Source organism: Mizuhopecten yessoensis, unplaced genomic scaffold, assembly GCF_002113885.1.
Source record: "Mizuhopecten yessoensis strain PY_sf001 unplaced genomic scaffold, ASM211388v2 scaffold9801, whole genome shotgun sequence".
NCBI classification, from domain to species: domain Eukaryota; kingdom Metazoa; phylum Mollusca; class Bivalvia; order Pectinida; family Pectinidae; genus Mizuhopecten; species Mizuhopecten yessoensis.
The window spans coordinates 406,943-430,854 of record NW_018408229.1 but is presented as its reverse complement, the minus strand read 5'-3'; the positions used below and the strand labels follow the sequence as shown (position 1 = coordinate 430,854).

At 36.6% G+C, this 23,912-nt stretch overlaps 1 protein-coding gene across 2 annotated transcripts in view; it reads left to right on the top strand.

The window, feature by feature from the left end:
* The first annotated feature begins 6,794 nt into the window (after positions 1-6,794).
* The window catches only part of LOC110458800 (MAGUK p55 subfamily member 7-like), a 102,763-nt gene continuing 85,645 nt past the window's right edge, over positions 6,795-23,912 (top strand). For both annotated transcript variants that reach the window (XM_021510708.1, XM_021510707.1), the window contains exon 1: positions 6,795-7,081. The gene's annotated coding sequence lies outside the window, so the exon portion shown is untranslated. The remainder of the gene's footprint in view (positions 7,082-23,912) is intronic.

The window sequence follows — 23,912 nt, the reverse complement described above, 5'->3', positions numbered from 1 at the left end:
GACTAATATAAAAACCACTTTTTTTGGTATGCAGTTTAAGGGCGTGCCTCCATTTGGGTAATGTATGTGAAAAAGTATTCTGACCCAAAACCAAGACTTATCAAAGTTTTTAAAAATGGTAGTTACTTCCTTCTAAATGTAAACAGTAAACGAAATCTGCTAGTTTCATCCTTTTGCAAAAAGTGAAAATATCATATTTAAATTTCGGGTTTACCGTCCTATGAACAAGTCATTAAACGATGTGCCCCATATGTGTAATATATGCTCATGTAGTAATTAAAACGCTATATTTTATAAAGTGATAATTTATTTCATTTGAATTTTCATTGGTAGTTATTTTTGTTAACAAGACATGTAGGAATACCTGGTAATGGAAAGGCAGATCGCGCCGCCAAAGCGCTAGTGCTACCACCTTTTTATTTTAAGACTCTAGTTAGCAGACTTAAAACCGTTCATAACAAATTTTGTAAGATCAAATATTAGTTTAAATTTTATATTGTTTAACCTATTTACAATTAAGGTCATTTAAAGACGTGCACCCATGTGTATTGTGTTAACGTGTATGTCTGCCTGAGAGAGGGTATGCTGCTATACTTGCCTCCTTGTGATAACGCGTATCTGATGCCGACTTTATAGTGCTATCTCACTGAAATACCATGCCAAAGGCACCAAGCACATCATTCCACCCGGTTACATTTTACTGACAAAACGGCAAAAGAATTGAAATCACTGCGTAGACAACAAATTATACTCTTTATAACCGAAAATCGATGAATAGTATTCCAGCTATGAAAAAACCGCTGAAACGATGTGGTCATTTATACATTACCCATTCCTTTTTATTAAAACGCGAGAACCAACTTCAATGTGTAGCATGTCACAGCCCTTTTACAGTAAAACATTTGTTATTAGTGTAACAGGAGAGGAAAACTGCACGGCAAGACTAGGGTTCGAACCCGGGACCCTCCGATTTATAGACAGACCATCTACCAGTTAAGCTGCCTTGTCGCAGACGATCGATCCAGTCTAGTCTCGCTACATTAGATTGCCATGACTTTCAGCAAACACGAGAATATGTTTATAGTATTATAACAAATCTCAAATTTCTCTTCGAAATGTTAAATATCACAACAATTCTAACCTAATTGAAAACAGTCTGTTAAAAATGATTTTGTTTTTGAAGTTGACTTTTTTTTTCTTTCTTCTAGTTGTTTTGATGACATTTCCTTTCGCGTATTGTATCAACCTTTTACTGGCCCTAAATACTTCTTGTGTTGATTGGACGTTAAGAACTCAATAAATAAATAAATCTGTGATAAAGTTGACTGTCTTCGCTGTTTGTTGCATTGTTAACTAGCAAACACTACGAAAGGGAGGCGTTAACGCAACAGTGTTTTTGTAATTTAATCGTTGTAGAAAGGCTTGATCGCCATCTGTCGTATTCAATTCAGTGCATGCAACAATAATCAGAGCTATGTTTCTTTGAAGTTAGGGTATATGGTTGTTGATCTTTACACATCGCAAATTGATGCTTTCAATTTACAAACATTTTCAAAGGTTTCAGTCTCAGTGGAAGAACAATTGACCCAACGTCACACGCAATAACATTTTGTTAATAAAATATCGATTATAGTATAAAACAAACCTCGCACCATGTCAGTATGAACATTTATGCTAAACTTGGTTAATGTTCGTCTCGACTCATACCTTGTTCATTATATAGAGAGAGAGATATAGACCATAGTCGGAAGTCTGGTGTACTCCACGAATTAATACTCTTCTGGGATCGAAGATAAAAAAAAGTGAGCAAAAAGGAGAGCACTGGCGCTGGTGCTATCTCCAAATGTGACTGGTTTACACTACAGTTGGGATAGCGTCACTTTACTTGTGTTATTGAATTGGAGCAATGAGAGCAAACAGAGCCAGCACGTACATCGAGTTATACGACAACTTATCTATTTGTCAACTTTATTCCGGTTTATCACAAACTTCGAAGTTTTCAATACCGCAATTAAAATATAGAGATTGTCAGTCGTTTTATACAGACGGTTCAAAAGATTATCATAAAGTTACCGCGGCAATTGTAAATAAAGATGCTACAGTTTGATGCCGGCTGTTCAATGATGCGTCGATATTTTCATCAGGAGCCCACGCTATCTATCTCTGCCTTGACCACATAAAATCAAATGATGTACCAAATCAGTTATCTATTCTGATTCTCTATCTGTTCTACAAAGCCTTCACAACAAAAATTTGAATATCTCCATTAACAAAATCTTAACATTATTACATCATATTACCTCAAAATGTCATTGGAATACCAGGTAGTGAAAAGGCAGATCGTGCAGCGAAAGCAGCACTATTATTACCACATGAAGATTTTAAACTTTATATTACCGATTTTAAAATCACTAATTGCAACTTCTATTAGATCACAGTGGCAAAATAATTGGAAGAAATGCGTATATAACAAGTTACATTCTATTAAAACCTGAAATCGGTAAATGGTTACCTAGCTACAGAGAGATGCGCCGAGACGAGGTTGTCCTTCCCCCGTTTCCGGAGTCATCCATTGGTATTTAATAAAACGTGATGTCCAGCCTCAATGCACAGCGTTAAGTCAGCTCCAGAAAATTTCTGTAATAACATAACATTTCTTAAATCTCGTTCGAAAACATTACTGTCTCTTCAGTTTTAGCCATCTGAAAGCTGTTGCTCTTTTTAATAAAATTTGAGTCATCATAGCTACTTTCAATATTCAAACTGACGTTTGTCTTTTAACTTTTAAGTTTAATTGATGTTTTTATTTTGCATATTTTTACCATTTGTTGGCCATTATGACCTATTCTGTTTTGATGGGCCGTTAAGCATTTAATTGTAATATACGATAATTAAAAAAAAACAAAAAACGACACAATATTGATCTTACTCATATCACCCCTCGCTGTATCACACCCCGAAACCTGTATCAGCCCGCAAAACCAGTATCATACCCGTTTTGGAACATTTCATTTTTTTGCCATCTACCACCAACAACATCATTCGGAACCCTTGTTTACCAACAGGTCAACAATGGCCGCTGAAAGACGGCGACGAATAGGCGAGTCATATTATTTGTTGCAAATGTAATCCAAATATTCCAATCGAGTTATTGTTGTTTAAATCTTTAGCACTTTATGACTTTTTTCGTTTTTCAATATTTCAAAAGAAAAATAGATCATGAGATAGATATTGGTCGATGGTTGATACTGGGTGTGATATCAAAAAATATATATATTATTCTCTATATATATTATCGAGAAGGGACTTGTGTAGGCTCATTAAATTTTTTGCAGAATCTAGGTTTTCCCGAGTGTCTTCTGCTCTGGGAACTTTCGGAAAGCAAAAAAGATTTACTGTCACCATTGCAAGTTGACGTTATTATTTTCCTTCTTCGTTTGCGTGATGTAATAATGAATTATTCTGCATAATACAATTGTTTCGTTCATCGGTGAGTTCTAGAACATTAATGTTTTGTTTTTGTATTGTTTCACGGCCTATCGACAATGCGAGTCATTTCGGACCAAGCAACACTGTTAAGATGGACATTTAAAAAAATAATAGACATGCTGTATTCCGCTGCAGGTCGCAACCTGTAGGTATTGTGGGCCAAAGCGAAATCAAGGTTGATGGGTTGGTTGTACAGGGTTTAACGTCCTATCAACAGCTAAGTAATTTAAGGGCGTCCCTCCTGTGTTATGTATGTGTGCTGGACGCAGGATATTTGGGTGTATTGCCTCCTTCGGATAGTGCGGATCTGATGCCGATTTTATAGTGCAAAATTATATATATTCCTCTGTATCATTAACTTAGGGAACGCTCAAGGAACGGAAATACTTGTCAATCTATATATTTTCTTCCATTATCTCTCTACTCATTCTGTTAAGTCGAACAAACAAAATTTACCCGCTGCAAGTTACCATTACAGACGTCAAAGTGCCCCTTCTTCCGATACGAGTTATCTTCGGGTTATTAATGCATGCATTTGGTGAATACATTTGTATGTAGGTTACATAGTTGAAAACCTAAATACTCAGGAAATTAAGTGGTTTTTGTGTTTAGAACTCTAGGAAATGACAACCATGTTAAGTTATAATTGAGTGTCTGTACGACTTGATATGCTAAGCAACGTGTCAAGAGAAAAGATAGTTTGTTTTAAAATATTAAACGATTCAAACCTAAACTACACCACCTAAATTGCATAACCATCTAAGACGTAAAATTCAAGTTTTAAGTCAAAATTAACAATGCGTTAACAAAGCTATCACAACCCGGGTCCAGATACTTTTATACAAAATGGACATTGCAATTGTTCCCAAAACACGAATGTTAAATGCGAGGTCAAACCATTTTACAACTAAAGAGCAGGGCAAGCCGTAGCTAGTATCTGTTAATGAGTCCTGTAGGAGAAATAGTATCGATAATGTGCCACAAATATCAATTATGTATCGTCTCTGGCATAGGGGAAGCCAATAGGTAACCAAACCTGATCAGTACGGTAAACCGCAAACTCAGCAGAGGCTTTATAATATTTTGGTCGATAAACAAGTTAAGATGAGAAAGTCGACAGGAGTGGAAAACCCGTAGTTTTCGTAGATTGGGTTTTATATATGGGGGAGGCTTCTGAAACATGCATTATTGCAGTCCATTAAATAATTTCACTACTCGATGTCACCGTAATTCAAATTGCTGCCAATGTTTGTTACTCTGCCAACATGTCATTGTAAAATTCGACACTGAATTATTCCGCCCGATCGTTACAGATTGATGTTTGCCTAGGTTTTACTGTACTTGCAACAACTAGTTGAATATAATTCTTTCTCCGATTTAGTTTAGTTTTGTTTAACGTCCTATGAACAGCTAAGGTCATTTAAAGACGTGCTTCAATTTGTGTTGTGTAAGCATGCATGCGGGTATGTGTAACGGATAAGGGGATGTTGGTGTACTTGCCTCCTTGTGATAACGCAGATCTTATGCCGACTTTATAATGCTATCTCGCTGACATACCACGCAGAAGGCACCAATCACATAATTTTGCCCGGTCATACACTAACAATGTTTGAACCAGTTATCATTACCCTTAAGCAGGGGGTAACTATTTCCCCGATCGTGCACAGGATAGTGTTTATTAAGCTAGCCTGACTCGTTGGGCCAAGTGAACTTATGCCGTGGCGCGGCGTCCTTCGTCCGTCCGGCGTCAATCTTTTACTTTAAGCAACTTCTTCGGAATGACCAAAAGGTCTAGGGTAATGGTATATGGCCAGTAGCTTAAGATGAAGAGATTTCAAGTTTGATAAAATGATTGGCTTTCATTTGTATTTAAGGTCAGAGAGGCTAATGGTCTAAAATAACTTTACACATCTTTTGAACAACCCAAATTCCAAGGGTAATGAAATTTGGCTAGTGCATGCTGACACAAAGGGCTACCAAGTTTGTTCAAATAAATGACCTTCGCCTGTATTCAAGATCACAGGGGTTAAATATATTTATGTGTTTACCTTTAAACAACTTGAAATAAATGACTTCCAGCCATATTCAAAGTCACAGGGGTTAAATATGTTTTAACCAAAATACCTAGGATGATGGTAGCAGGCTCAACGGAAGAGTGTATCCGGTTTGTTCGTTTAAATGACCAAAAACACTTTCAAGGCTACATATGGACAAATGTGATTAAACTATAAACGACCTCGTCTCAATAAACAAAAGGTCTGGAAGGATATATTGGTCAGCTTGCTTCGAACATTATCATTTCTACGATAGATGGATATCGATTGCTGACGGACAAATGTACAACACAGAGTTTCCGAATATGCAGATGGATGAAGACACCTATAGTAACTATCTTTCTATCACTGGAAAATATGTTATTCGTTGTTTTATATGGAGATTTATATTTATGAAATGAGAATTTGAAAAAAATACGAATTTATATATGTATGTGTATTGACAGATAGAGAAACATGCGTGCTTTCATTTTGAGATTAATTGAACATTTGCCAAAAACTTTTAACATGCAATAGATTTGTTATAAAATCCTGAAAAACATAGTTGTGAAAAACTGCACATTCACGTAACAGATTAATCAAATATGATCTCAGAATAAATCTGTTTCATATGAAAATAAACCTATAGCAGGTGTTTTTTTCGAGAAACATGTACTGGGCCCACTTGTATAAAACATCTCAACTCTTGAGATTTTCTCAAGTCTAAGAGTTCCCATAGACAACACACTGCTTGAGATTTTCCTTAACTTTGAGATGTTTTATAAAGTGGCCCCTAAGACTACTTGTTAGGATTGCCCCACATGTAGCTTGTCATCAAAATCATTACTCAGATAAAAAGTCGTTAACTGCCCCACCGAACTACGAACATATCTGGTAGACGAACACTAAGACAGCCTGCGTATTGACCAATATACAGCAATCAAACCATGCTTATCAATCAGTCTATTCACATCCTACACTTTAATGTACCACACAATCTCGGACAGATCATTCACACTCTAATAGTGTAGCACTATAGAGAACTGAGAACAACGCCAACAATACAAACTGCACATTCTGTGGCAGAACAAGGTTGATTTGCAATATGTCTTTTTCACACTGTTACATTAAATCTTCTAAAAGATGCATGCTCTTTAGTTTTTGTCTTGAAAGCGTGTCTGGATTTCTGTCGAGGCATGCTATATCGATTGAGTAGGACGTATAAATACAAATCAGTTTCAGAGGCTGAAAGGCAGAGAAGTAAAACGAAAATTGGCCACAGAACAAGCAGCGATCGTCACTGTAGTTCCACATCGGGTTCATCTCTAACGTCTATCTCATCCTCGCAGTATTGACAGATCTCTGGTCAATCGATACATGGTGCAAATCTCGCCCCTGGTCAAGCGATAGTTCCACACGCTGTTGTATTGACCATTCGAGTGAATGAGGCATCGGTGAAAGCACGAGAAAAACGTGTAAGGGCTGTCGACCTGGACATACACTGACCGATACAATGGCTAAGATTTGATACATTGGATGCTCTACGAAGACATTAAAAGGTAAGAATATTTTGTGTCTATTAAAAAGCTGCATACATCCAACATACATGTAGCATTGAGTCACTTGTAGAACGACAATTGATGTCTGCCTGTAACAATAATTGCAAAAGATACATTTCCGTGTATTGATTAACGTGCTCAATCAACACGGAGGTCATACAATGCTAAACAGATAAAGATTGGTGATCGGTTGATGTCAATTTGAGGGACTCGAGAGAGTATAGAGAGACAGCAAAGACATGAAAAATCAAGGGTATACAATGTATCACGTACTAGAAGTACACTTGGAACGGTTAACATTACAATGTTAGATACTGACATGTTGAAATCACCTACCATACAAATACTACAGTGTTTATAAGTGCCAACTATATCTACCAAACATACATTATGATTTTAATACATAGTTATTGTATTTACCGTATTTACTTTACTATTGTTCGTTATCTGGTTACTGTAACAGTCATGTGTGTAATACAATGTTAACATATCAAACGTGTAACAAATGTCATGGTATACACACTGAGGAATTTTAATAAATTGATATTTCCAAGAAATATGTAGTGTAATCTGTTTTTGTTCAATAAGAATTTATTTTTGCTTCTTTTCTACGATTTTAATTCCATGCCTTCCTTTTGTGAATGTAAATTGTTACACTGTTGTTGGCTTAAGTTGTAGGGTCGTAGAGCAATAGAAACCAACTACACGCAAATTATGTACTTCAACTACTTACAATGTACTCAACTTTCGAACGTACACAGCATTATTAAATACCTTTCAACTTTCATTATAAACCTGCGTCACCAATGTAAATGCCCTGCTTCTATAATACATGTACTTCAGTGTTAAAGGATGTCTTGCTATATCCACATATTTTTAGCCATATGAAATTTTATTGAAGATGTTTTATATGTAGAAATTGTTTTATATGTGGAAAAGTATTTTTAACAGACGATTTCAGTTCGCTCAGTTGATTTTAACTTTATATAGTACTCTGATTAAAACTGCGTCAGATAGTTTTTTGATAGTTTCTAAGGTGTACAAAATCCGGCTATTAAAAATCGAAAAAAAATCTACACTGTTCCTGATTACACTTGCTAATGTATAGGTGAAATGCAGACGTTTGCGTTAGGTTTTTCACAGAACTTCCACCTGTAGCCAAGTGAGAGAATTATTTTAAATGCCTGAGGATATGATGAATGAGTAATATTTTAACAAATAATCATATTTGTTGCAATAACTCTGTAGGTAGACAACCTTGTAGCTGTTCCTGGTCCTTCGGTTAAAATATTGATAATGCAGGTGGGTGTCCATGCTATGTGCATCATGATTAATTCTGTTATTTATGTTTGTAATCTAGGACGCATTTACTGCTGAGCGTTACGTAACCATAATCACAGTTAATACCGATCCGATAACCCCAGCACCCCTAATTCTAGACAACGTGTTCTTTTATATTTAGCAAATATATTTTTTAAAGACATTTAATTAGATACAAATATCGTTGTTCTTCGTATTTCAAGTTATTTTAAATCGAATGTTTAATATTTGAAACCAACATACATTAGGTTGTTATGAATTTATACTCCTGCTTAACGCTAAGTGATTCAGGAGTTTGACAACTGGTTCGCCCGCTGGGTGTCTTCGGGGGTATGTTTCAGTGAAGGCCGTCCTTAAATGACCATAGCTGTTGATAGGACGTTAAACAATACTAATCCAAAACAAAACTAGGCACAAGATACTTCAGTGAGATAGCACTCTAAAGTCGGTATCAAAATAGCGCTGTCGCAAGGAGGCAAATACATTAAGATATTCTGCCTCCAGCACACATACCTACACAAATGCATACATTACACACAAAGAGTCACGTGATGTGAATAGGACGTTAAACAAGATAAAACCAAACTTTCAAGCTAAGGCGCTCAGTAATGCAAAATATTTGCGATTTATTTTCGTTGATATAGATATCTACATATATCGACAGAAAGTATTTTAGAGATTTGAGCTACTCATTCTCTCAACAGTCTGGAAGCACTATTTTCAGTGTTCATCATTGCGTGTTTGTCTGAACGATATATCGGTTTTTGGAGGGGATATGTCCTTCTTCTCCAGCTCTTATCTGCAGTAACGTTGCAGGACGTGACATACGGAAATTAATCGTATTTATGTTTCTATTTTAGTGAACTAACCCGTTGGCGTATAAAGTCAAAGTGGAATAGGTAAACGAATATGAACAAATCATGTAAAAGATATAGAGAAAATACTTGGGTGTTTACTTTATGGTTCTGTATTAAGTGTATACTTGACGTTCTGACCGGGGAGGTGCCTGCATAAACTGGGTTTATTCTTGTCTGCAAAGGTGCAAAATGACGAAATCAAGTAGATGGAGATTCACTCATTTACCTCATAATGTTTTAATATCCTTAACGATAAAGAGGTTACGACAAGGAGCTGTGTTATCCATTCCGCTGAGCGATATCCAGGCTTAGTACCACAATTCAATGAAGTGTTTTTAATCGAAATGAAGTAATAGTCAACTCATGGATTGATTGTTTTTTTAATTTCTTCCTTTTCTTGAGGCGAAAATGAAGTCGTTGTAAAACCTATTAAGTAAATGAATCGATACAAATTAAAAAAAAAATCATACGGGATACTTTGATACAATGTGATTGGAATAACAGTAAGTTTTATATATGTGTTATTATCACCACAGCGAACATGAAGAGTTACACCGTTATAATGATGTCACCGCTATCATTGATATTTTAAATATTTATCTTTAATCAACATTTTACTGTATAATTCATGGTAATGAATTTTTAAAACGGCAGACGTAATTGTCAAGTGACGAATTTTTATCCATTTGTTTTCGGGATCTTTTCTTTGGTAGCAGTGCTTTCGCTAAATTGGTGGAGAAATTTGTCGTTCACGTTGATTAATAACAATTTTGTATAATCAACAACATAATTAGTACATCATAAACATAACAATACGAGACGCGTGTGTGTGTGGCGTAAATTACAACCTCGCCTACACATTTGAAAACGACCCACGGGGGCCCAACGCGTCGCGCACTGTACACGTAAAACAGAGTCAATCACTGGCATCACACAAAACACACTGTTCCTTGGAAGTGTAAAGCGCACTGGATATACTTAGCCCACGTTTGTCTTGTGTTCCACCATCTTTACCGTCTTCCTCACCGTCTTCCCGCTCTCTCCCCGACCCAAGCTGAATCCGTTTCCTATCTCCAACTTAATGTTCTGTAAAGGGAGGTAAATTTTCACTTCCATACTTTTTCTCTGGTGTCTCCCTAGGCGACTGGTTTCATATGACTTTGGCTGTAGCGATTCCCATTCAAAAGCAAAAAAAAATCTAATACATAAATATAACGTTCGCCAAAATATCTTGTATTGGCCCTAAATACTTTTTCTGTGTTGATGGACCGTTAAGAACTCAATAAATAAATATCATTCATCTTTAGCACTAAAGCTAATAAATTAAATATGACATCAATAGCAATACGGATCCAGTGTAGTGTTCAGACAGTAGTTGCACCGACATCTTAGTCGACCTTCTGATACCTATCAGAACGAAATCCTAAACTTCAGTAGACATCATGGCCAACACGTACTAGAATTGCACTGAGAGATACCGTCGGTTGACGAAATTTTGTTAAAATGAAGTAACATATTTTATCAGTCACTTATACCAAAATTAAACCCTGATATGATTGAAATAATATTTCGCCGTGCCCCAATTCTATACCACTATGGCGTCGCAACAAGATTGTTTAAAAATAATTGAAGCAGTACCTTTCTAATATTTAACAAAATGATAACGCCAAAAGTAAATTTAAACACAGGAAGAAATAAAGAGTGTTGTGTCTTGTACAAATGTACAGAATCATTGATATGTAGTTAAGTGGACGCTAAGGTCAAAACATAAGAAAGAACAGAGGTCCGCAACACCGATTTACCAAGGGATATATAGGGAGATAACACCGTTTTACCCAGAGGTATATAGGGAAACAACGCAGGGAAAGCTACCCATGGGTACATAGGGAGACAACGCCGTTTTACCCGGAGGTGTATATGGACATAACGCCGTTTTATCTAGAGGTATATAGGGAGATAACGCCGAATTACCAAAAGGTATTTAGGGAAATAACGAAGGGAACCATGATGTATATAGAGATTACGCCATTTTACCCAGAGGTATATAGGGAAACAACGCCAATCTACCCAGGGGTATATAGGGAGATATTACAGGACTCCATTATCTAGTAAGCAAACTCGGTAAACCAGAATCGTATAGAAAGAAGCAATGTATAAAAAAACTAATACGAAGGAAATGTTTGGGTAATGCTAGCAGCAGGTTGTTACTTTTCAGTCTCTTCAATTGCCAAAGATACAGGCTTAAACTATATATCATGTATGGTCTTCCATGTTAGGACAATTGTCCAATTTTAGACAACATACGTTACTATAAAAAGGAACCATATCAATAAATATCACATAAACTGATCGGTATTTTATATAATTCATTTCTTTAGCAGACTGGAACATTTGCTTGTTTTCGAATTACAGCGCAATGTTGTACACGTCAACCAATTATTGTTAAACGGGCATTGTCCTACAAAACAAACCAAGAATCTGTCCATGTCTGTCTCATACTTCAGACAATGCTGGTGATAGCAACATGTTATTAAATGTAGCAATTGCAATATTATACCAGCAAAATCTTATCATCGTGGAGTATCGTTATAATGGAGAACGATCTGATTAAGTGATGTTATTGTTTTATTTTTTCATAAAATGTAATTACAGATCGAGACACAGGTTGAGACATCGTATAAGCTTCGATTTAAGAAACGCGATATATCATGTTCAAATCATATTTATTCTAGTAATAGCCCTGCGAAATTTGATCGGGTGTATGACGAGACAAACCTATTATTCACGGACAGCGGATAGATTGTCCTTGTTGTATTTCAATTCCGGCAATACCGGACGTGATTACGTAATTATTTGTTTGTACCGACATTTGGTCACGAAAGTATTCGACTATAATGCCCCCATTAACAGTTATGTCTACGTCGCATGATAGGAAAGACTCTGATCCAATATGATCCCGTAGATGGCTAGAACATATTTGCGGTTTTTAAATGATATTAAATTGGACAAGACACGTCTTGAAAACTTGAAAATGTAACAGTAAAGTAAGTCCGTTTATAAAATAGTAAATCTTTCTACAATTCTTGACAGTAAGTGCATCCAGGAAACATGTCGGTATACATGTATTACAATGAAGTGTTTACACTACTCGTGTTAACGTTAATGTCTCCCTTGACAATGCCTCCCTTTTGGCCTTTAGTTGAGCGTTCGCCCATGTGAGGAAGGCTTTGGGTTCTGTCCCCTGGCCGAAACATACCAGAGTCTGTAAAACTGGTAGTTTCTCCTCCTGCTTAACGCTCAGCAATATATGAGTGGGACGACTGATTCGCCCGTTGTCGGTATAATGTGACCGGGTTGGGGTGGCCTGCTGGGTGACTTCGACAGTATGTGTCAGTGAGGTAGCACTTCCAAGTCGGCATCAGTTCCGCGCTATTACAAGGAGCCGAACAGAACATATCGCAGCCTCCAAAAACACACCCGCATACCCTACACGCATACACTACACGCATGTATCTTGCACACAGGGGAGGCCGTCCTGAAATGACCATAGCTGTTGATAAGGCGTTAAACAATACTAAACAAAACCGATCGCCCGCACCCGTTTACCCGTTGTTAGAATAATGTGACTGGGTGGAATGCTGGGCTTGGTGCCTTCGACATGGTATTTCAATGATAGCACTTTTAAGTCGGCATCATATCCGCGCTATCAAAAGAAAGAACTACACCAACGTACCCTGTCTCCGGCACGCATACACGCGTACACAACACACATGGAGGCACGTCGTTACATGACCTTAGATGTTGATAGGACGTTAAACAAAATAAAACCAAACCTTTTGGTTTCTTTTTGATGTATTAAGTTTTCTAACTATTGTCTGGCCTGATATGACTGCACCGTTAATGGACTATTATTCAATCAACTAACTACTGGTCCCATCACTTATGAACATTGTCCAAATATGATATTGACTATTGTTATAACACAAAAACAAAGAAATAATGATAGAACAAATTGTAACGCCACAGCTTACATAGCTATCATAATTACATTGACATATTTACTGAGGCACTCACGCATTAAACAAAAATAATTATGAAGGTTTAAAGGATTGAATGTTTGTGCAATAAACATATGATTATGTTTAATAGGGAATGATGTATCTAAACCAATTCTGTCTGTAAATGTAATGTTACGTTTAACTAGAGAAATACGACAGCAAGTTAAAGAATAGAATACATGAAATTCAATCAGAAGTAATGACGTGACTCTTGATTTAATCAGGGTAACCAGATTAGACTGGATACAGCAGACGACAAATATGTCCTTCAATGTCATGATCACGTCACGAACAACCCGGACATATGCTAATGGTGGCCTTGATCTCCATTGTCCCTTCATTATGAACGCTGGACCTCACGATCTCGATCTCGTTATGTTGATATCGACCTTTAGTCGGCTAAGGTATACGGCATAGCAAGTTTGCGACGTAAAGACGAAATGTACGTATATCATTGTGTGTAGTTTGAACCGTACGTGTTGGGTACATGCAAACACTGATACTTAACTGTAATGATTGAATCCGTGAAGAGACTGATATATATTTATATATAATATATAATGGCCTTTCATGGTCGGACGATGGAGATACAGTTTCTGCAGCATATATGGTGGGTAACGTCTACTCCTCTTGTCGACTTCATAATGGTGCTTCAATTTATAAAGCCAGGGAACAGGTCATTGAGCTCGCTCTATATATTTTTTATAACGAGGAAATTTGAACGGCCATTATATCCTCTAATTCACTTTTAGATCTTCAAAGTCTTAAACATCGTAATTTAAAACGTATTCGGATTCAAAAACTGCCAAGTAAACTTAATTTTATGCTTTTCATTTTCCTGGATAATAGGTCATGATGGAATCGGTGGAAATGAACGAGCTTATAAGGCAGCGATATTTGCATTTACGAAGCACTCAATCGATATGTAATTACCATATTCTTATTTCCAATCGCACATATCATATTCCTTTAATACATAACAAGCACCTACGGTGGACGGAGTGTATTAATAATAAATCTGAAAAATATCCATAATATAATCTATCACGTCTTTGTTTAAAATCAGCGCATTCAATCATAAATTGTTGACTGTAAATGGCTGATTGCATGCATGACAATTAGGTTGGTCTTCCCTGCGTAAAATGTAACTACGTGTGACATTAGTAGGCTTATGTGCGGTTGCGATAGGACAACTGCCTCCCTGCAGTCTGCTTTATCTGTGCATATGGACCTACATTAGGTCGCATTGCAGATACAAAATAGCTGATTGTTTATTTTGCAGACCATTGGTTTTGACAATTCGTTTTGATAAAATTTACTCATTCACACTCGCTAAAGGGTATCAACCAACAGTATTGTATTGCTGGTGCTACTACATTTACATCTGAACATTTCACGGTCATTGATCACATAGTTTTAAGCACACACAGGAAAAATGTCTCTCTGATAGAATACGTGAGATAATGGATAATAAAACGGTGATGGTCCAAGGTAATAAATCAGAGAAAGCCATAATGCCGTGATTTATACACTCACAGACCACGTTATTCCCACCTATCCTGGACTCTCCCGGTTATAATGTCTGGCCAGCTGGCTGCCCCTGGTGTAACAGGAATGTGATGTCTTCTGTATGACATCTTGTGTACAAGGTTATTTAATTGCAGACATCCTTTTTTTTTTTGAAAGATTAGAATGTAACATTTGACTGTTCGTGTTAAAACGTATACGGGTTGATATCGTCCTCTATATTTAATTCGGTAGACAGACGAACTGCGTGTGAAGGTCATACATTTCGATGGAATGAAATGCATGCCAAAACAAGGTAAAAAAGTATGTTGTCATGGTGATTGCAAGGTTTGGAGCGATTGGGTAACAAAATTGTATATGGCTTATTTATTGTTTCTAATATAGTTTTGCGATCTTTCATCTAACACGTCTCAGAGGTCGTGTCAATTATAAGTTATGCATCCATGCACGCAAACCGCATCTCTTTCAAATGTAGTTGAAAACGTGCCCCGACATTGCTGGACAACATTGAAAACAATGTTCTCGTATTACGCAAGTTAAGCATAGAGATTGCAAGGAAAAAAATAATTAGAATGTCGCCTCCAGCCGCAAGCTCAAACGTACATTACAAACATGGAGGCACGTCCTGATGACCGTTGCTCTTCTAAATGGTACTGACCAACTTCAACAATTTGAAGATAAATAGGACGGTACACCTAATAAAGCTGAAACCAAACTTGTTCGTCTTTGTGTGATATGAATTTTGATAAAAAAAAATATTGCATGTAAAAATTCTCTTCATTTTGTCTTGCGGTTTTAGCTGTCACTGTTGTCAGAGTCCTCAATGTGAGGACGTCACATTACTTTGATTTAACATATATTTAAATTGCGAAAGTCGCCAATGGAGCAGAAGACGCTTACCCTTCTGGAACACATTCTTTTATTTTTCAAAGTTCTTTGTGAAAGTCTTCACATCTTGACATAGTTTTGTTGACACTTCGGTACCATCTTTTTGCCACACTTGCTCTGTGTCGCTGCTTTTAACGCGGTTCACAGCGACATTTACTAGATAGTTTGAACGGCCACAACTATTTGGGTTATACACTGTATTGTCTCATTACGATATCAACAACTACAAAAAGTAAATACCAAATCATTAGCAAAATATATGAAAACATTATAACAAGCAAAACAATTTTGTCAAATTAGACGCATATTGAGCAACATATACTAATCATAAATATCCACCTATGTCAAGTTCTGCTAGATGTATATCACCTCTTAAAAGTCAGGCATTTGCAAAATCCCGATTTGATAGCCTGCAAAAAGTAATTACGCAATTTACTAAGCTTACTTACTGTTTTTCCTGATATATATATATATATGTATTTCGGTGTGCATACACACCTTTATTGAAATATTGACAACCTACACTGGCATGCCGGACTCCTCAGGAGCGTCTCGGACACTAAACGGAATGAAGTGACAACATAAAACCCTAGTTAAGCACGTCCCAGACGTATTTGTCCCCTTACTAGGCAGAACTAAACTTTTCGACAGTCAAAATGCGTATGGTGATCGTTCTTAAGCACAAACCCGAACTTCCGATAGTTGTATAAGCTTATGGAGCGGAGAACATCAATGTATTTAGGATAAGCCAGCAAGTCAATTTTCGACGGGAATACAATGACATAGCATTAATCATGTTCACTTTAACAATAACTTAATCGATCTAGAACTACGAAGAGCACATTTTGTTGGTAAATGCTTTTTATTCTACCATCATTTTATGATGGGCTGACCAAATTGTCCTTCGTCCGGCCGTAATGTACTGAACAGATTTTCCACAATGGGTCATGCATTTTAAAGTTTGCTATTGTTTTTCCTCAAGAAGTGCTTGACAGATAGTTTCCCAAATTTTATATGTGGGTTTCCCTTAGTCCATAGTTTTGCATGTTTTATGTTTGGACTGATCTAATGAAATCAAGGTGGCTGGAAAAGATGCATCTTGGACTTTGACAGTTAAAGTTTGCTATCGCAAAAAAAAATTAACTATGACCTCACATTGAAAAGAAAACTCAAACTCGCAAACTGAGTTGTATGGATATTTAAGTAAAAGATGTACGTGTTGTTTACAGGATTACATAAATCCGACAGATTTATATTGTTCACAACTCGAGCTTACATTATTCGTTCAAAAGTAATTCCTAACAGTTGACCAGTTAACAACGACCACAAGCTGTAATAATATTATTGAAACCTGCTACTCTCTGCTTGACGTTTAGCTTCGAGCGATGTTTTGTAGGAAGATATTGTTCAAATTTGCTGCATATGCTGCTGCAACTTTTTCTTGGAATTGAAATCCATCAGTATATACAAGTTGACGTCATAATATTTTAAAAGCATAGCATTCTACAAGGAAACATTATTCAGATATCTCATTTGGTTTATAGCTGTTAGTTGCATAGGGAGAAGCAACCGAGAAAAAAAGTACGTTTGAGAGAGAAAAAAAGGTTTAGGTCCAGAATTTTAATATTGGACATATTTTCCAGTGTTTAACGTCTTTGCAACAACTTAGGTCATATGACGACGGGTGCCAAGGAAAACACGACCTTATACTTCATGTCTCTTGACATTTATTTTTGTTAGATATCGGCACTTTATCATAATGTAAATATATGTTTAAAGTTTCTTCAGTTTACTCCAATTTTCACAAATGAAGGGTTTGAATACATAATCATTAAATGCCTAACGGCCCATCAGCACAGGATAGGTCATTAGGGCCAAGAAACGGTCGATAAAACATCAAAACAAAGTTAAAGGTTAAAGGTAAAACGCGTAAAAAGGTTACAAAAGGTTTTAAGCGAATATAAGATTTTTTCCTAAAAAACTAATTTATCTACAATTCACATCTGTAATTGAAGGGACACATACTTCTCTGTTGACATTGATATCATTACTAATTAAGTGATTAATGGGAAATCAATTTAGATAACCATTCATTGTGAAACACTGTGCCGTGTGCCTTCGGCATGGGTTTCAGTAAGGTAGCACTCTAAGTTTGGCACCAGATCCGCGCTATCGCAAGCAGGCAATTATACACGTATATATTACACACATGGAGGAAGGTCTTTAAATGACCATAGCTGTTTACAAACAAATAAAACCAAAAAACTTAACCATTATGTATTTCCTTTCAATGTATGGTCTATAACCCTAGCCTCATGATAAAAGTGCAGGAACATATTGATCGCAATATGTTTGAGACGGTTTTATTTCTTCAACCCTCAGTTCCCCTTCTGAGCGAAAGAACACAACTGACAGTGATCATAGGTTTTATATCAGCAAACACATGTTCCGTGATTCACGTTTTCTGCAAAACAAGAAAACAACTTAAATAAATCTTAATCTGACAACATTTCTTGCAAAAACAACATTCAGACAAAAATAAGTACATGTATCTGAGACGTTGCAACACCACCAGAGTGGATTAGGGGTATTACGTAATATTCCAAACATCTACAGAAATCTGCCGACTACATACAGTAAGAATGGACGAATCTTGGTGCTATTTTGTTTCAAAGCTGACAGACAAAGTAAGGAGTATGTTCTGGACATCGATTGTTGGGTCTGTTGGAGCAGGACTTTTGATATTTTAAGAATACACCATAACATCATTCGACTAGTTTTTTACCCAGATAACAGACAACGTACAGTGTAGATGTCTGTGTTTCATATATTATAGTTATTCGTTATACCTCACACGCTGCTGTAACTTTCCATTGGTCAATATTGGTGCCGAGTTATAAAGCAATGTGTGCTTTCGTGGTTACTGGGTATCATCTTAAATATCATTGCAAAATAGGGTGTGTTTTATGACATTGTTTAAAACACATTGCATGCAATATTTTTTTGTTATATCATTGTTTGACATTACACCAACATAAAATAACTATCGTAACGCTCAGCATTTAGAGAAATACCAACAACTGCTTCAACGTTGTCAATTTACTGTGACTGGGCGGAATGCTGTGGTGGGTGCCTTCGGCATGGTGTTTCAGTGAGATAGCATCAGATCCGTGCTTTCACAAGGAGGCAAGTGCATCAAGAGTCACTGTCCCCCGGCACGCATGCACGTTTACATAACACACATGGAGGCGCGTCCTTAAATGACCTTAGCTGTTAATAGGTCGTTTAACAAAATAAAACCTAAAACCATCGAAAAAGTAAACATCTTTACAATTCGAGACTACCTGAAATGTGTCCCTGCAGGTAGGGCGTAAGAATTGTACCCCCTACCCCCATTGCATGATCGTAAGAGGCGACTAAATTTGGGATATTATCGTTCCTCTTCTTTCTAAACAACTTTCTTCTTCCTAATGTCTCCATTGACACTACCTCACTTTTGGTCTTTAGTTGAGCGATCGCCCCTGTGAGGAAGGCTTTTGGTTCTTTCCCCTGGCCGAGACATACCCGAGCGGTAAAACTGGTAGTTTCTACTCCTGCTTAACGCTCAGCAATTTAGGAATGAGACTACTTGTTCTCCCGTTGTCAGTATAATGTGACCGGGTGGGGTGTCCTGCTGGGTGTCTGCGGCAGTATGTTTCAGTGCGGTAGTACTTCAAAGTCGGCATCAGTTCCGTGCTATATCAAGGAGACAAACAAGAACATATCGCAGCTTCCAAAAAAGACACACGCATACACTACACGCGTACACAGGGGAGGCCGTTCTTAAATGTCATTATCTGTTGATAGGTCATTAAACATTGTTGATGGGACGTTAAACAATACGTCTCAATACAGGAGGCACGGAAGTCTAGTGGTAGGACGCCGGGCTCGTGACTGTAGGGTTGCGGGTTCGAGTCACGAACTGTTCTTGTGTTTTTTGTGGTTTGCAGCTTATTCCTCAAGTATGCTACCTGCAGTGTAGCAAGTTTTTCCTTAGCTGCCATTGGAAACTTCTTTAGGTATCTTCCCAATTCCAACTGCATACAAGCACGCTTTCATCTCAACGAAAATTCACCCCTCCCCATTGTAGATTATCCGTCCTCTGCTTGGGACAAACTGATGAAACCAAATTGATACGATCCTCTCCAACACTGGAGACCTGTAGTATCCATTGCGTCAACTCTTTCACCCTCTTAACCGCAGTGGCTATCTAGGTACCCGTCTAGAATATAAAGGGGTGGCCAAGTGGTTAAGTCGTGTGGCGTTCTGCTACGATGTGCCACTAGTCCTCATTCACTGGATCGCGTGTTCGAGACCTATGTTGGACAGTCGCTAGGTACTGGCCGTAGGTCGTCTTTTTCTCCGGAAACTCCAGCTTTTCCCCACCACAAAAACCTGAAACGTCTTTAAATGACCTTAGCTGGTAATAGAATATACAACACAAACAAACAAAAATGAAATATCAATACAAGTTTACAAATAGAAATCGACTGTTTATTAGTATCCATTAGCTTAGCGACTGGGTACTTTCTAAATGTTCATATGTCAGGAAAATCTGGTAAAATAACCTACCATTATACCACCTCCAATGCTTTTTATAATAATATTTAAAACATGTTAATTGTATTTGACGGTGTTATAGGAATGTTGATTAGGTTTTTCTCGGTGTACACGTGATTTTCCATCAAGAGGTCTGCCAGTGTGAGGGGTTTTGTTTTGTTTTAGCTGGTGTTTTATTAAGTCTCCAAAACGGTTTTGCACAATTGTCACCGCCAAATGGTTTCCTCAGAGGCTGCAGAATTTTCGAAACTCTATTGTTCGATTTTTTGACAATCGATGACAATCTTTTATTTACAGATGAGAGCAGTATGACGTTATTAATGTCAAATTAAGCACTGACAAGTCAACAAGAGTCATACAATATATTACCGGTTTTCTCCTATTTAGTAGCAGTGAACATGACAAGTGGCACGTAGATTTTGCATCGTCGGTCACTCTCTTTTTATAACCCGCCTCAGTTAAATATAACGCACTGACTAAACCCATCTAGTCGCTAGTTAACACATGCTTCCCTCGTCAAAACTACATACCGATCCTCCCTTTTCACAAGATATAGATGCTGTCTTTCCGATTTTACTTTAAATTTTGATGCATGGTTTTGCAACATATTGCTGTACTTTTTTGTTAGAAGATAACACCTGTCTTTTTTATTACACGAATTGTTTTTTCAACCGAAAAGTGTTTGAAACGTCCTATTTGTGTTGTTTAGTTCTTGTATGACATCTGCGCCTAATGTCGAACATTTCGGTATGCTAGTCTCTAGCCATTTTAATTTACTACAAACAAACATGTAGTAAAAATATTTAAAGTCAGTGACAACTACAGCAGGATAATGTATAAATGCCTAGTATGCCTCACTGCATATCTCAACAAACGCATCAGGAATATTTTGTAAGAAATCTCATCTTCCTCTCAAACTCCTTCGATTATTTTGGCACTCATATAATATACAGCGGATATTAGCACGAGCTTTTCAATTATTTTTGAAATTATTCATTACACGCTCGAAGATGTTGACGGAAATTACTGAGCTCAACTTATTGATATTTATTCATGTTTTCAATACTGTGTTAAACAAAGAAGCTCCCTCTACCAAAATAGGGAACGACATTATCTGTTCTTGACAGGTAAATTTAAATATTGAAATATCTCTCAAATTGTAATCGACCTTGCTCTAGTAATAATTGAAATAGTTGAAACCTTTAGTCTTTTATTTCAATGATTACTATACTCATGAGACTAAACGTGGTATCGCTGATATTGATGAGCGTCTAATATTTTATACTAGAAATAATACCACTACAGTACCACTACCAACAACATGTGTATTGCATAATTTATGTTATTGATATTATCGATTATTTGTCTCTCTCTAGTACCTCAATAACGTATATAATAGTCCATTTAACTAAATAATGGCATAAACACCATGTATATTACATACTTCTTTCAGTCATGGTATCGACGGTAAAGCAAACCGACTAAACAGTAACAAAAGAAATAACGTTATAAGAATTGCAAAGGTAAAATACTGCGCAAGGAGCTTTGCAAAACCACGATGGCCGAAAGCGACATGACACTTTTGATTTCCTAAGTGTCCAAACGTGGTACACTTTTGATTATATTGTTCCACCTTCTTGTTGTATACTTTTATGGTGTGTATTTACCTCTCATTTGCAGCCGAAAACTGCCACTGGTTAGACCATTTATAACACAATATCAACTACAGGTTTTCATTTAAATTGCTACAATAGGGCTGTTGAAAATGGGTAGTGGCGTTAAACGATTAAAAAGGTCATAACATTTTACACAAAATGGCATTTATCAACGAATTTTCCGTGGCCACCTACGGCTATCTAAACGTGTCTTAAAATACACATTTGACTGTAAAACTGAGAATAATAGTTATAGAGAATAATACATGCCTTTTTCCATATCACACCCAGTATCAACCCGAGACTGCAATATCAGCCCAAGGGCCGAAGGCCCGAGGGCTGATATTGGTCGAGGGTTGATACTGGTTGTGATATGGAAAAAGACGTGTTTTATTCTGTTTATTACATACATACTAATAAAAACTACTATCTTATGATTTTTTTTTTATTTTTAAAATATTGAAAAACGATATTTTTTCCAAAAGGGGGGTGATATGGGTTTTGCGGGCTGATACGGGTTTTGGGGTGTGATACGGCGAGGGCTGATATGGGATAGAGCAATTGTGTCGTATCGCATATACAAAAAACCCGTATTTATTAGTAAGTATGTAATAAAAAGTTATATTACACTTTTGAACACATAAACAGTATTGAGAATTAATATGCCACTCTCTTCTTTTCGTAGAAAAGGCGTACTTTGTATCTACTTTTGAGAGTACATGTACAATGGTACCACTTTTGTGTCGTTTAATTTTGATTATTATTTTCATGGTACACTTTTGTGTCGTTTAATTTTGATTATTATTTTGATGGTATACTTTTGTGTCGTTTAATTTTGATTATTATTTTAATGGTATACATGGTATACTTTTGTGTCGTTTAATTTGATTATTATTTTAATGGTATACTTTTGTGTCGTTTAATTTTTATTATTATTTTAATGGTACACTTTTGTGTCGTTTAATTTTGATTATTATTTTAATGGTATACTTCTGAATTTACATCGGCCGTTGAAGGAAATGCCGTCTATCTTTTGTATAAGATTTCTTTTTATTCCTTTTGTATATTCTGTTTTGGTATTGAGTCAGAATACACAACAAGAGGCCAAATACCGAATGACTGCCATCGTAAAAGGAGAAAATATTGTCAAAATACAAAGAAAAGTAACAACAAGAGATTGAGCTTGTTGTTTAACGGTCCTATTAACAGCTAATATCATTAAAGTACAAAGTTATCGGACGAATAATTTTGCTTGTTACCTTCGACATGGTATTTTAGTAAGGTAGCACTATAAATTGCATCAGATCCGCGGTATTTCAATAACAATAACATAATACCTCTAGAACAAATTAGAAAGCCCGAAATGTCTTAACAGATCTTCGTTTAATTTTGTCCTTAAGTTATATATCGAATGGTCCTATATAATCAAGCGTGTTGCTGAACCTGCAAACAATTACATGATATAATATGTCCTATCGATTTATGTTATCTTTCGCATAAGTGAAAATTTTCAGATAAGTGCATAAGTACCGTATTATTAAGAAAACTCATTTAATGTCCTACTTATGTCGTCAAGACTTAAACGATATTTGTCAGTAAAGACACCTTTCGACGCCACTGTAATGTGATTTACACGTGATTTGTTATTCTAATCTCAAACCGTTAACACAACAGCGTATGACTAGTCGATGCCTAAAGTGGATTCGAAATTCCGTAATTGCATTTTCGATAACCAGATACGGTACTCATATGGTTTTGCGTATAGCGAGTGTCCCTTTTAACTGCCGTTGTAGTTTTGCCTTGACGTTGCTGCAATTGTAATTGCACTATTTGATTACCTTCGAAGTACCAAAAGCTTTTACAACTCAGGTTAAAAATCACGGCTTCTATGTTAAATTTCCTAATCAGACGACATTTTCAATTAGAA